The sequence below is a fragment of the Pelobates fuscus genome, chromosome 5 (assembly GCF_036172605.1).
Source record: "Pelobates fuscus isolate aPelFus1 chromosome 5, aPelFus1.pri, whole genome shotgun sequence".
NCBI classification, from domain to species: Eukaryota; Metazoa; Chordata; class Amphibia; order Anura; family Pelobatidae; genus Pelobates; species Pelobates fuscus.
In genome coordinates, this window is record NC_086321.1 from 346,731,969 (window position 1) to 346,744,930 (window position 12,962).

The 12,962-nt window shown below is 49.0% G+C and overlaps 14 non-coding genes across 14 annotated transcripts; all 14 read left to right on the forward strand.

Annotated features, from left to right (window-relative positions):
* The first annotated feature begins 582 nt into the window (after positions 1 to 582).
* TRNAD-GUC (transfer RNA aspartic acid (anticodon GUC)) lies at positions 583 to 654 on the forward strand. The gene has a single exon. It is a non-coding gene; the product is annotated as a tRNA-Asp (tRNA).
* A 99-nt stretch (positions 655 to 753) lies between these two features.
* On the forward strand, positions 754 to 827 carry TRNAI-AAU (transfer RNA isoleucine (anticodon AAU)). The gene has a single exon. It is a non-coding gene; the product is annotated as a tRNA-Ile (tRNA).
* Positions 828 to 1,663: 836 nt separating this feature from the next.
* On the forward strand, positions 1,664 to 1,735 carry TRNAD-GUC (transfer RNA aspartic acid (anticodon GUC)). The gene has a single exon. It is a non-coding gene; the product is annotated as a tRNA-Asp (tRNA).
* Positions 1,736 to 1,834: 99 nt separating this feature from the next.
* Positions 1,835 to 1,908, forward strand: TRNAI-AAU (transfer RNA isoleucine (anticodon AAU)). Its single transcript has one exon. It is a non-coding gene; the product is annotated as a tRNA-Ile (tRNA).
* An 836-nt stretch (positions 1,909 to 2,744) lies between these two features.
* On the forward strand, positions 2,745 to 2,816 carry TRNAD-GUC (transfer RNA aspartic acid (anticodon GUC)). Its single transcript has one exon. It is a non-coding gene; the product is annotated as a tRNA-Asp (tRNA).
* A 99-nt stretch (positions 2,817 to 2,915) lies between these two features.
* TRNAI-AAU (transfer RNA isoleucine (anticodon AAU)) lies at positions 2,916 to 2,989 on the forward strand. The gene has a single exon. It is a non-coding gene; the product is annotated as a tRNA-Ile (tRNA).
* Positions 2,990 to 3,674: 685 nt separating this feature from the next.
* Positions 3,675 to 3,746, forward strand: TRNAD-GUC (transfer RNA aspartic acid (anticodon GUC)). Its single transcript has one exon. It is a non-coding gene; the product is annotated as a tRNA-Asp (tRNA).
* Positions 3,747 to 3,846: 100 nt separating this feature from the next.
* On the forward strand, positions 3,847 to 3,920 carry TRNAI-AAU (transfer RNA isoleucine (anticodon AAU)). Its single transcript has one exon. It is a non-coding gene; the product is annotated as a tRNA-Ile (tRNA).
* Positions 3,921 to 4,832: 912 nt separating this feature from the next.
* On the forward strand, positions 4,833 to 4,904 carry TRNAD-GUC (transfer RNA aspartic acid (anticodon GUC)). The gene has a single exon. It is a non-coding gene; the product is annotated as a tRNA-Asp (tRNA).
* Positions 4,905 to 5,006: 102 nt separating this feature from the next.
* On the forward strand, positions 5,007 to 5,080 carry TRNAI-AAU (transfer RNA isoleucine (anticodon AAU)). Its single transcript has one exon. It is a non-coding gene; the product is annotated as a tRNA-Ile (tRNA).
* A 912-nt stretch (positions 5,081 to 5,992) lies between these two features.
* On the forward strand, positions 5,993 to 6,064 carry TRNAD-GUC (transfer RNA aspartic acid (anticodon GUC)). The gene has a single exon. It is a non-coding gene; the product is annotated as a tRNA-Asp (tRNA).
* A 102-nt stretch (positions 6,065 to 6,166) lies between these two features.
* On the forward strand, positions 6,167 to 6,240 carry TRNAI-AAU (transfer RNA isoleucine (anticodon AAU)). Its single transcript has one exon. It is a non-coding gene; the product is annotated as a tRNA-Ile (tRNA).
* Positions 6,241 to 7,076: 836 nt separating this feature from the next.
* On the forward strand, positions 7,077 to 7,148 carry TRNAD-GUC (transfer RNA aspartic acid (anticodon GUC)). The gene has a single exon. It is a non-coding gene; the product is annotated as a tRNA-Asp (tRNA).
* Positions 7,149 to 7,245: 97 nt separating this feature from the next.
* TRNAI-AAU (transfer RNA isoleucine (anticodon AAU)) lies at positions 7,246 to 7,319 on the forward strand. Its single transcript has one exon. It is a non-coding gene; the product is annotated as a tRNA-Ile (tRNA).
* Positions 7,320 to 12,962: the final 5,643 nt, after the last annotated feature.

Consider the following 12,962-nt stretch of genomic DNA (forward strand, 5'->3'; position numbering starts at 1 on the left):
TTTCCACGGGCAGAAGAAACACCCCTTTTTATAGTCCCATAAGTACCCAGAAACATAACACATCCCCGTAAATCTTACATCCCCTGACAGCCCTGATCTGGGTGGACAACATATCCAAAAATCACCCAGATCGGACCAGGGGTTCAGAAATTCTATGGAAGTCATAGTTTTGCCCAGGCGAACGCAGGATTTCATGCCCAAAACAGTTCCACAGAATCGCAGCTAAGTGCCGCTGGGGGACCGGCCGGGAACCGCGAGGTTTTCATGTCGAAAATAGTTCCAGGACGTTCGCGGCTAGGTCCCCCTGAAGCCTATTCGCGGTTTTAGCCCATGCGAACAAGATGGCTGCCACCACGCGTTCGAATGTCGAATGGCGGCCACTTTGACTGTTTGGGAGTTCGAAGAACCAACGTTTAAAGTCCCAATAGGCACAATTAGGGTCTCTCTGCCGCAATAAATTAAAGGGGCCATAGTCACAGGGTAAAAGGCTGGCAAGTAGTCTTCTCCAAAGCCCAGTGGCTTTCGTCACATATCGCAAATATCCTCGTGACTGCGAGCCGCACACCGTCACTGCACAGCTCATCCTCGTTAGTATAGTGGTGAGTATCCCCGCCTGTCACGCGGGAGACCGGGGTTCGATTCCCCGACGGGGAGTGCTATTTTTATTTCCTTTGGCCGCCTCCTCTAATATGCACAAGACGCGGGAGCATTCGCTTGTGTGGATCAGCATGAACGCCAGCTCCCCCCTGCCGTGGCCGGTTAGCTCAGTTGGTTAGAGCGTGGTGCTAATAACGCCAAGGCCGTGGGTTCGATCCCCACACAGGCCAGTTGCTTTTCTCTCCAGCGATTGTTTAAGCTGTCTCAGAATGCAATTTTAGCGGAGGCAATGAAAACAGTAATTAACATTGCTTTTCTCTCCAGTGATCGTTTAAGCGTCCAGCCGGCAAAAATCTGTCTCAGACCGCAATTTTAGCGGAGGCAATGAAAACAGTAATTAACAGTAAGATACTCCCACATACAGTAAACAATCCCTCCCCTCTGCCCGTGATATAATTCAGGGAGTTAATGCATTAACTTAATTTCCACGGGCAGAAGAAACACCCCTTTTTATAAAGTCCCATAAGTACCCAGAAACATAACACATCCCCGTAAATCTTACATCCTCTGACAGCCCTGATCTGGGTGGACAACATATCCAAAAATCACCCAGATCGGACCAGGGGTTCAGAAATTCTATGGAAGTAATAGTTTTGCCCAGGCGAACGCAGGATTTCATGCCCAAAACAGTTCCACAGAATCGCAGCTAAGTGCCGCTGGGGGACCGGCCGGGAACCGCGAGGTTTTCATGTCGAAAATAGTTCCAGGACGTTCGCGGCTAGGTCCCCCTGAAGCCTATTCGCGGTTTTAGCCCATGCGAACAAGATGGCTGCCACCACGCGTTCGAATGTCGAATGGCGGCCACTTTGACTGTTCGGGAGTTCGAAGAACCAACGTTTAAAGTCCCAATAGGCACAATTAGGGTCTCTCTGCCGCAATAAATTAAAGGGGCCATAGTCACAGGGTAAAAGGCTGGCAAGTAGTCTTCTCCAAAGCCCAGTGGCTTTCGTCACATATCGCAAATATCCTCGTGACTGCGAGCCGCACGCCGTCACTGCACAGCTCATCCTCGTTAGTATAGTGGTGAGTATCCCCGCCTGTCACGCGGGAGACCGGGGTTCGATTCCCCGACGGGGAGTGCTATTTTTATTTCCTTTGGCCGCCTCCTCTAATATGCACAAGACGCGGGAGCATTCGCTTGTGTGGATCAGCATGAACGCCAGCTCCCCCCTGCCGTGGCCGGTTAGCTCAGTTGGTTAGAGCGTGGTGCTAATAACGCCAAGGCCGTGGGTTCGATCCCCACACGGGCCAGTTGCTTTTCTCTCCAGCGATTGTTTAAGCTGTCTCAGAATGCAATTTTAGCGGAGGCAATGAAAACAGTAATTAACATTGCTTTTCTCTCCAGTGATCGTTTAAGCGTCCAGCCGGCAAAAATCTGTCTCAGACCGCAATTTTAGCGGAGGCAATGAAAACAGTAATTAACAGTAAGATACTCCCACATACAGTAAACAATCCCTCCCCTCTGCCCGTGATATAATTCAGGGAGTTAATGCATTAACTTAATTTCCACGGGCAGAAGAAACACCCCTTTTTATAAAGTCCCATAAGTACCCAGAAACATAACACATCCCCATAAATCTTACATCCCCTGACAGCCCTGATCTGGGTGGACAACATATCCAAAAATCACCCAGATCGGACCAGGGGTTCAGAAATTCTATGGAAGTCATAGTTTTGCCCAGGCGAACGCAGGATTTCATGCCCAAAACAGTTCCACAGAATCGCAGCTAAGTGCCGCTGGGGGACCGGCCGGGAACCGCGAGGTTTTCATGTCGAAAATAGTTCCAGGACGTTCGCGGCTAGGTCCCCCTGAAGCCTATTCGCGGTTTTAGCCCATGCGAACAAGATGGCTGCCACCACGCGTTCGAATGTCGAATGGCGGCCACTTTGACTGTTCGGGAGTTCGAAGAACCAGCGTTTAAAGTCCCAATAGGCACAATTAGGGTCTCTCTGCCGCAATAAATTAAAGGGGCCATAGTCACAGGGTAAAAGGCTGGCAAGTAGTCTTCTCCAAAGCCCAGTGGCTTTCGTCACATATCGCAAATATCCTCGTGACTGCGAGCCGCACGCCGTCACTGCACAGCTCATCCTCGTTAGTATAGTGGTGAGTATCCCCGCCTGTCACGCAGGAGACCGGGGTTCGATTCCCCGACGGGGAGTGCTATTTTTATTTCCTTTGGCCGCCTCCTCTAATATGCACAAGACGCGGGAGCATTCGCTTGTGTGGATCAGCATGAACGCCAGCTCCCCCCTGCCGTGGCCGGTTAGCTCAGTTGGTTAGAGCGTGGTGCTAATAACGCCAAGGCCGTGGGTTCAATCCCCACACGGGCCAGTTGCTTTTCTCTCCAGCGATTGTTTAAGCTGTCTCAGAATGCAATTTTAGCGGAGGCAATGAAAACAGTAATTAACATTGCTTTTCTCTCCAGTGATCGTTTAAGCGTCCAGCCGGCAAAAATCTGTCTCAGACCGCAATTTTAGCGGAGGCAATGAAAACAGTAATTAACAGTAAGATACTCCCACATACAGTAAACAATCCCTCCCCTCTGCCCGTGATATAATTCAGGGAGTTAATGCATTAACTTAATTTCCACGGGCAGAAGAAACACCCCTTTTTATAAAGTCCCATAAGTACCCAGAAACATAACATATCACCATAAATCTTACATCCCCTGACAGCCCTGATCTGGGTGGACAACATCGGACCAGGGGTTCAGAAATTCTATGGAAGTCATAGTTTTGCCCAGGCGAACGCAGGATTTCATGCCCAAAACAGTTCCACAGAATCGCAGCTAAGTGCCGCTGGGGGACCGGCCGCTTTGACTGTTCGGGAGTTCGAAGAACCAACGTTTAAAGTCCCAATAGGCACAATTAGGGTCTCTCTGCCGCAATAAATTAAAGGGGCCATAGTCACAAGGTTAAAAGCCTGGCTAGTAGTCTTCTCCAAAGCCCAGTGGCTTTCGTCACATATCGCAAATATCCTCGTGACTGCGAGCCGCACGCCGTCACTGCACAGCTCATCCTCGTTAGTATAGTGATGAGTATCCCCGCCTGTCACGCGGGAGACCGGGGTTCGATTCCCCGACGGGGAGTGCTATTTTTATTTCCTTTGGCCGCCTCCTCTAATATGCACAAGACGCGGGAGCATTCGCTTGTGTGGATCAGCATGAACGCCAGCTCCCCCCCTGCCGTGGCCGGTTAGCTCAGTTGGTTAGAGCGTGGTGCTAATAACGCCAAGGCCGTGGGTTCGATCCCCACACGGGCCAGTTGCTTTTCTCTCCAGCGATTGTTTAAGCTGTCTCAGAATTCAATTTTAGCGGAGGCAATGAAAACAGTAATTAACATTGCTTTTCTCTCCAGTGATCGTTTAAGCGTCCAGCCGGCAAAAATCTGTCTCAGACCGCAATTTTAGCGGAGGCAATGAAAACAGTAATTAACAGTAAGATACTCCCACATACAGTAAACAATCCCTCCCCTCTGCCTGTGATATAATTCAGGGAGTTAATGCATTAACTTAATTTCCACGGGCAGAAGAAACACCCCTTTTTATAAAGTCCCATAAGTACCCAGAAACATAACATATCCCCATAAATCTTACATCCCCTGACAGCCCTGATCTGGGTGGACAACATATCCTAAAATCACCCAGATCGGACCAGGGGTTCAGAAATTCTATGGAAGTCATAGTTTTGCCCAGGCGAACGCACGATTTCATGCCCAAAACAGTTCCACAGAATCGCAGCTAAGTGCCGCTGGGGGACCGGCCGGGAACCGCGAGGTTTTCATGTCGAAAATAGTTCCAGGACGTTCGCGGCTAGGTCCCCCTGAAGCCTATTCGCGGTTTTAGCCCATGCGAACAAGATGGCTGCCACCACGCGTTCGAATGGCGAATGGCGGCCACTTTGACTGTTCGGGAGTTCGAAGAACCAACGTTTAACCCCTTAAGGACCAAACTTCTGGAATAAAAGGGAATCATGACATGTCACACATGTCATGTGTCCTTAAGGGGTTAAAGTCCCAATAGGCACAATTAGGGTCTCTCTGCCGCAATAAATTAAAGGGGCCATAGTCACAGGGTAAAAGGCTGGCAAGTAGTCTTCTCCAAAGCCCAGTGGCTTTCGTCACATATCGCAAATATCCTCGTGACTGCGAGCCGCACGCCGTCACTGCACAGCTCATCCTCGTTAGTATAGTGGTGAGTATCCCCGCCTGTCACGCGGGAGACCGGGGTTCGATTCCCCGACGGGGAGTGCTATTTTTATTTCCTTTGGCCGCCTCCTCCTCTAATATGCACAAGACGCGGGAGCATTCGCTTGTGTGGATCAGCATGAACGCCAGCTCCCCCCTGCCGTGGCCGGTTAGCTCAGTTGGTTAGAGCGTGGTGCTAATAACGCCAAGGCCGTGGGTTCGATCCCCACACGGGCCAGTTGCTTTTCTCTCCAGCGATTGTTTAAGCTGTCTTAGAATGAAATTTTAGCAGAGGCAATGAAAACAGTAATTAACATTGCTTTTCTCTCCAGTGGTCGTTTAAGCGTCCAGCCGGCAAAAATCTGTCTCAGACCGCAATTTTAGCGGAGGCAATGAAAACAGTAATTAACAGTAAGATACTCCCACATACAGTAAACAATCCCTCCCCTCTGCCCGTGATATAATTCAGGGAGTTAATGCATTAACTTAATTTCCACGGGCAGAAGAAACACCCCTTTTTATAAAGTCCCATAAGTACCCAGAAACATAACATATCCCCATAAATCTTACATCCCCTGACAGCCCTGATCTGGGTGGACAACATATCCTAAAATCACCCAGATCGGACCAGGGGTTCAGAAATTCTATGGAAGTCATAGTTTTGCCCAGGCGAACGCACGATTTCATGCCCAAAACAGTTCCACAGAATCGCAGCTAAGTGCCGCTGGGGGACCGGCCGGGAACCGCGAGGTTTTCATGTCGAAAATAGTTCCAGGACGTTCGCGGCTAGGTCCCCCTGAAGCCTATTCGCGGTTTTAGCCCATGCGAACAAGATGGCTGCCACCACGCGTTCGAATGGCGAATGGCGGCCACTTTGACTGTTCGGGAGTTCGAAGAACCAACGTTTAACCCCTTAAGGACCAAACTTCTGGAATAAAAGGGAATCATGACATGTCACACATGTCATGTGTCCTTAAGGGGTTAAAGTCCCAATAGGCACAATTAGGGTCTCTCTGCCGCAATAAATTAAAGGGGCCATAGTCACAGGGTAAAAGGCTGGCAAGTAGTCTTCTCCAAAGCCCAGTGGCTTTCGTCACATATCGCAAATATCCTCGTGACTGCGAGCCGCACGCCGTCACTGCACAGCTCATCCTTGTTAGTATAGTGGTGAGTATCCCCGCCTGTCACGCGGGAGACCGGGGTTCGATTCCCCGACGGGGAGTGCTATTTTTATTTCCTTTGGCCGCCTCCTCCTCTAATATGCACAAGACGCGGGAGCATTCGCTTGTGTGGATCAGCATGAACGCCAGCTCCCCCCTGCCGTGGCCGGTTAGCTCAGTTGGTTAGAGCGTGGTGCTAATAACGCCAAGGCCGTGGGTTCGATCCCCACACGGGCCAGTTGCTTTTCTCTCCAGCGATTGTTTAAGCTGTCTTAGAATGAAATTTTAGCAGAGGCAATGAAAACAGTAATTAACATTGCTTTTCTCTCCAGTGGTCGTTTAAGCGTCCAGCCGGCAAAAATCTGTCTCAGACCGCAATTTTAGCGGAGGCAATGAAAACAGTAATTAACAGTAAGATACTCCCACATACAGTAAACAATCCCTCCCCTCTGCCCGTGATATAATTCAGGGAGTTAATGCATTAACTTAATTTCCACGGGCAGAAGAAACACCCCTTTTTATAAAGTCCCATAAGTACCCAGAAACATAACATATCCCCATAAATCTTACATCCCCTGACAGCCCTGATCTGGGTGGACACCATATCCAAAAATCACCCAGATCGGACCAGGGGTTCAGAAATTCTATGGAAGTCATAGTTTTGCCCAGGCGAACGCAGGATTTCATGCCCAAAACAGTTCCACAGAATCGCAGCTAAGTGCCGCTGGGGGACCGGCCGGGAACCGCGAGGTTTTCATGTCGAAAATAGTTCCAGGACGTTCGCGGCTAGGTCCCCCTGAAGCCTATTCGCGGTTTTAGCCCATGCGAACAAGATGGCTGCCACCACGCGTTCGAATGTCGAATGGCGGCCACTTTGACTGTTCGGGAGTTCGTAGAACCAACGTTTAAAGTCCCAATCGGCACAATTAGGGTCTCTCTGCCGCAATAAATTAAAGGGGCCATAGTCACAGGGTAAAAGGCTGGCAAGTAGTCTTCTCCAAAGCCCAGTGGCTTTCGTCACATATCGCAAATATCCTCGTGACTGCGAGCCGCACGCCGTCACTGCACAGCTCATCCTCGTTAGTATAGTGGTGAGTATCCCCGCCTGTCACGCGGGAGACCGGGGTTCGATTCCCCGACGGGGAGTGCTATTTTTATTTCCTTTGGCCGCCTCCTCTAATATGCACAAGACGCGGGAGCATTCGCTTGTGTGGATCAGCATGAACGCCAACCCGCCTGCCGTGGCCGGTTAGCTCAGTTGGTTAGAGCGTGGTGCTAATAACGCCAAGGCCGTGGGTTCGATCCCCACACGGGCCAGTTGCTTTTCTCTCCAGTGATTGTTTAAAGGACCACTCTAGGCACCCAGACCACTTCAGCTTAATGAGGTGGTCTGGGTGCCAGATCCTTCTAGGGTTAACCCATTTTTTCATAAACATAGCAGTTTCAGAGAAACTGCTATGTTTATGAATGGGTTAAGCCTTCCCCCTATGTCCTCTAGTGGCTGTCTCACTGACAGCCGCTAGAGGCGCTTGCGTGATTCTCACTGTGAAAATCACAGTGAGAGCACGCAAGCGTCCATAGGAAAGCATTATGAATGCTTTCCTATGTGACCGGCTGAATGCGCGCGCAGCTCTTGCCGCGCGTGCGCATTCAGCCGACGGGGAGGAGAAGAGGCGGATCGGAGGAGGAGAGCAGGAGGAGAGCTCTCCGCCCAGCGCTGGAAAAAGGTAAGATTTAACCCCTTTCCCCTTTCCAGAGCCGGGCGGGAGGGGGTCCCTGAGGGTGGGGGCACCCTCAGGGCACTCTAGTGCCAGGAAAACGAGTATGCTTTCCTGGCACTAGAGTGGTCCTTTAAGCTGTCTCAGAATGCAATTTTAGCAGAGGCAATGAAAACAGTAATTAACATTGCTTTTCTCTCCAGTGATCGTTTAAGCGTCCAGCCGGCAAAAATCTGTCTCAGACCGCAATTTTAGCGGAGGCAATGAAAACAGTAATTAACAGTAAGATACTCCCACATACAGTAAACAATCCCTCCCCTCTGCCCGTGATATAATTCAGGGAGTTAATGCATTAACTTAATTTCCACGGGCAGAAGAAACAGCCCTTTTTATAAAGTCCCATAAGTACCCAGAAGCATAACATATCCCCATAAATCTTACATCCCCTGACAGCCCTGATCTGGGTGGACAACATATCCAAAAATCACCCAGATCGGACCAGGGGTTCAGAAATTCTATGGAAGTCATAGTTTTGCCCAGGCGAATGCAGGATTTCATGCCCAAAACACTTCCACAGAATCGCAGCTAAGTGCCGCTTGGGTACCGGCCGGGAACCGCGAGGATTTCATGCCGAAAATAGTTCCAGGACGTTCGCGGCTAGGTCCCCCTGAAGCCTATTCACGGTTTTAGCCCATGCGAACAAGATGGCTGCCACCACGCGTTCGAATTTCGAATGGCGGCCACTTTGACTGTTCGGGAGTTCGAAGAACCAATGTTTAAAGTCCCAATAGGCACAATTAGGGTCTCTCTGCCGCAATAAATTAAAGGGGCCATAGTCACAGGGTAAAAGGCTGGCAAGTAGTCTTCTCCAAAGCCCAGTGGCTTTCGTCACTGTAACGGACCGTTTTGCTCAAAAGGGGATAAAAATTGTTTAGGCGATAATCCCCTTTTTCCTAGACCAGCAGCTACTGCAAGCACCAATCTCCCGAACTGCAAACTGTACGAATTCTGGAAACTCCCAAACTGGAAACACACGAACCCTGGAATCAGCCGAACAGGAAAAGCATACAATCCGCTTACACTCCTGGCAGTCAGCATACAATCCAATTCCCCCAATAACGAGACGACACATCGGTTTGAGGGTCAAGCAGAATCTGAGGTGCTGGCACACCCAGCCTGGTTTTTATTTCAGTTGTTACAAATACAGGTCCCCCCACAGGGAGGTATAAAACAACCACTCACACATCAGTTACATCCCACATATTCCCTCCCCTTATCCTGAGAGGAAACTCAATTATACATACAGTTAAAACATACTTTCTACCCAACTTTCATAACTCTAAAACCATACATCACATTCACATAAAAATACATATCCACAATCAATCCATTCAGGGGAACGACATATTAAAATATGGCATGAATCAGACCAGGGGTTCAAAAGTTAGTAAAGTATCTTTTAAAACCCCTGCCAGATTGTTTTTCCAGCTCAGACCGGTTTTACAGAGCCCTCTCTCCTGGAGACAAGGTAGAAGTAATCTAATTACATCCCAGGGCAGAGACAGACTCCATTGAGCACATGGGGACACAAAGACAGTAAAACACTTTAAAATACATAAAGTCACCTTTTACACATTGTGACGAGAGCAATCTCGCCACATTGCATTGGAGAAGCCTGGCTGCCTGCCTGCTGCCTTTGGACTATGGCCCTGGGAGATTGGGCCCTTTTAAAAACAGTATTCGGCCATACCAGAGTGTATGTCACTCATTTTGGCCCTTTAAATACAGTGGGGTCATTTGGTACTTGCCCTGTGTGAGCTGTGGTAACCCAGATAGCTATGCCATGGAGCCTATTCGTGTGATTAAAGACTTTGGCTCTATGGCGATTAAACTGTATTCGGTTGGTCTGAGTGCCATTCACCTAATAATGTGCACTCAGACCTGAGCTATCTGGGGATATGTGAAATGTCGGTGTGTTATGTGTAAAATGTGACTTTATGTATTTTAAAGTGTTTTATGTCGTTTTGCAACCATGTGGTTAATGGAGTCTGCCTCTAGTCCTGGATAATTGGACTACTTATCCAATTATCTCCAGGGCAGAAGGGAGGAAACCAGGATGCATTGTGGGGATGTTTTTTCTGCCAGCCAGGGGGAACAAAATATACTTTTACTAACTTTTGAACCCCTGGTATGATTCATGCCATTTTTTTAATATGTTGTTCCCCTGAATGGATTGATTGAGGATATGTATTTTTATGTGAATGTGATGTATGGTTTTAAAGTTACAGAGTATGTGTGGAAACTGTATTTTTACTGTATGTATAATGGGATTATGTGTCACACTAAGGGGAGGGGATGTGTGGGTTGCACCCGTGATACTATTGGTTATTTTATGCCTCCCCCTGGGTGTGGCCTGTATGTGTACTCATGTAATAAAAACCAGGCTGGGTGCCCCAGCACCTCAGACCACTGCTTGACCTTCAACACGGAGCCTTGTCTCGTTCTTGGGGGGGATTCACTGTATGCTGTTGGAGATTGACTGCTAGGAGTGTAAGCTGATGTCTGCTTTTCCTATTCATCTGCTAGCAGCTATTCGTGAGGTTCCAGCTTGGAGTGCTATCTTATTCCCTGGTATGCAGTTCGGGAGTTTGATGCATTCACCTATATCCAATTCGTGAGTTTTTGATGTTCTGCAGTAGCTGTGCCTTTCTGAGAAAAGGGGATTATCGCCTAAACGGATTTTATTCACTTTTATGCTGAAACCGTCCATAACACACATAACACACAGACATTTCACATATCCCCAGATAGCTGGGTTCTGAGCGCACAAAACTACCGAATAGCGCGCAGATCCTATTCACACAGTTCAATTGCCATGGAGCCGAAGTCTTTAACTACACGAATGGGCTCCATGGCATAGCTATCTGGGTTAACACATTCACATAAAGTCTGGTCCATAGTCCAAAGGCAAGAGGCGGGCAAGCAGCCCCCTCCAAGGACACGTGGCGAGGTCGGTTTCGCCACACTTCTCCCCTTTACCCCCCAGACTAACAGGGTATCTGACCTCCTGCCGGTCAGTGCCCTGGTTAGTCCAGCAACCCACCCATGAAGCACAAACAGCAGTACCTCCCACCCACAATAAATGTTTACTCCACATGGATAAAGTAGCAGCTTGTCCAGGTTCAGGTTCCTCACCACGGCTGTGCGGGGAGCTGGTAGACTGCCTTGGTGGGTTGCTGAGTGGGTGTCAGGATCGGGACAGGGATCCAACACGCAGAGTACAAACAGTAGCCAGATACGTATACCGGACCTTAGAATGGCCGGACTAACGTAAGTAGTACAGTATAGAATGGTCAAAGACAAGCCGAGGTCGAGGGTAACAGAAGACAGGTAAGCGAGAGACAAGCCGAATCAAGGGTAACAGAGATAAGCAGAGTAAGGTAAACAAGCCGGGTCAAAACCAAAAGGGATAATAGAATACACAAGCACTGAGTGACTAGAACAAGCTAGAACCACGACAGGGCAATGAGCTAATGAAAGAAGCTCTGTTAAATACCCTGTTCAGAGCAGTAACCACGCCTCCAAGGCGTCCTGATTGGTCCTGCAGCCATTGACTGACAGGTTGTTCCGGGGGAGTGTCCTGATGACTACTTCCTGCCTAGATGCTGTAAAAGGCAGTCACTCCCTCGCGGCCGGCCTAGCATGACCGGATAGACCGCGGGGAAGGGAGAAATCAGACCGTCTGGATGGAGGAACAGCTAAGTCTCTACCTCTTTCGGAGGTAGAGACCACAGGTACCCTGACAGTACCCCCCCCTCTCAGATACGCCCACCGGGCGGAATGAACCGGGACGAGATGGGAAGCGAGAGTGATACGCCCTGCGGAGACGGGGAGCATGAACATCCTCCTGAGGTACCCAACTCCTCTCCTCAGGACCATATCCCTTCCAATCAACCAGATATTGTACTCTCCCCCGGGAGATTCGAGAATCAATAATAGAGTTAACCTCATACTCCTCCTGACCCTCCACCTGAACGGGGCGAGGAGGGGCTATTGTGGAGGAAAATCTGTTACATATGAGTGGTTTCAGCAATGAAACGTGAAACGAGTTCGGGATGCGTAAGGTATTAGGAAGAGCTAAACGATACGCAACTGGATTGATACGGGTCAGCACCCTGTAGGGTCCAATATAACGAGGAGCGAACTTCATGGAGGGCACTTTTAAACGGATGTTCCTCGTGCTCAGCCATACCCTATCACCTGGAACAAAGACCGGAGCCGCCCTTCTACGTTTATCAGCGTGTTTCTTGACCAACATAGAGTTGTGCACAAGGATTTGTCGAGTTTGATCCCACAACTTCCTCAAATTGGCAACATGAACATCAACCGACGGCACCCCCTGGGAAGGGGAATCTGAAGGAAGAATAGACGGATGAAAACCATAATTCATGAAGAAGGGGCTTGAATGAGTAGAATCACAAACGAGATTGTTGTGTGCAAACTCCGCCCAAGGAATCAAACCGACCCAATCATCCTGGTGTTCAGAAACAAAGCATCGTAAATATTGTTCGATTTTCTGGTTGGTACGTTCAGCAGCTCCGTTAGACTGAGGATGATAGGCAGAAGAAAAGTTTAATTTAATACCAAGTTGAGAGCAGAAGGACCTCCAAAAGCGGGAAACAAATTGGGAGCCTCTGTCCGATACAATTTGAGAGGGTATCCCATGTAGGCGAAAAATCTCCTTAGCGAATATCTCTGCCAATTCGGGAGAAGACTGGAGTTTAGGCAGGGGAATGAAGTGTGCCATCTTAGTAAACCTGTCAACCACGGTGAGGATAACAGTCTGTCTTTTAGAGATAGGTAGATCGACAATAAAGTCCATGGCCAAACAGGACCATGGTTTGTCTGGAACCTCCAAGGGGTGCAGGAATCCACATGGAAGCGTATGGGGTTGTTTGGTTTTAGTACAAACTTCACATGCAGCGATGAACTCCTCAATATCCCTCCGTAAAGCAGGCCACCAGAAGTCCTTAGAGATCAACGCGTAAGTTTTGCGAATACCAGGATGTCCCGCCATCTTGCTATTATGTAAACACTGTAAAAGTTCCAGTTGAAGAGCAGGAGGAACGAAATGACGGCCCGCAGGAGTCTGTTTAGGTGCTAGATGTTGCAACTTAATGATCTCGGCCAGTAATGGAGAATGAATCCTGAGATTCGTATTAGCAATGATATTGCATTTCGG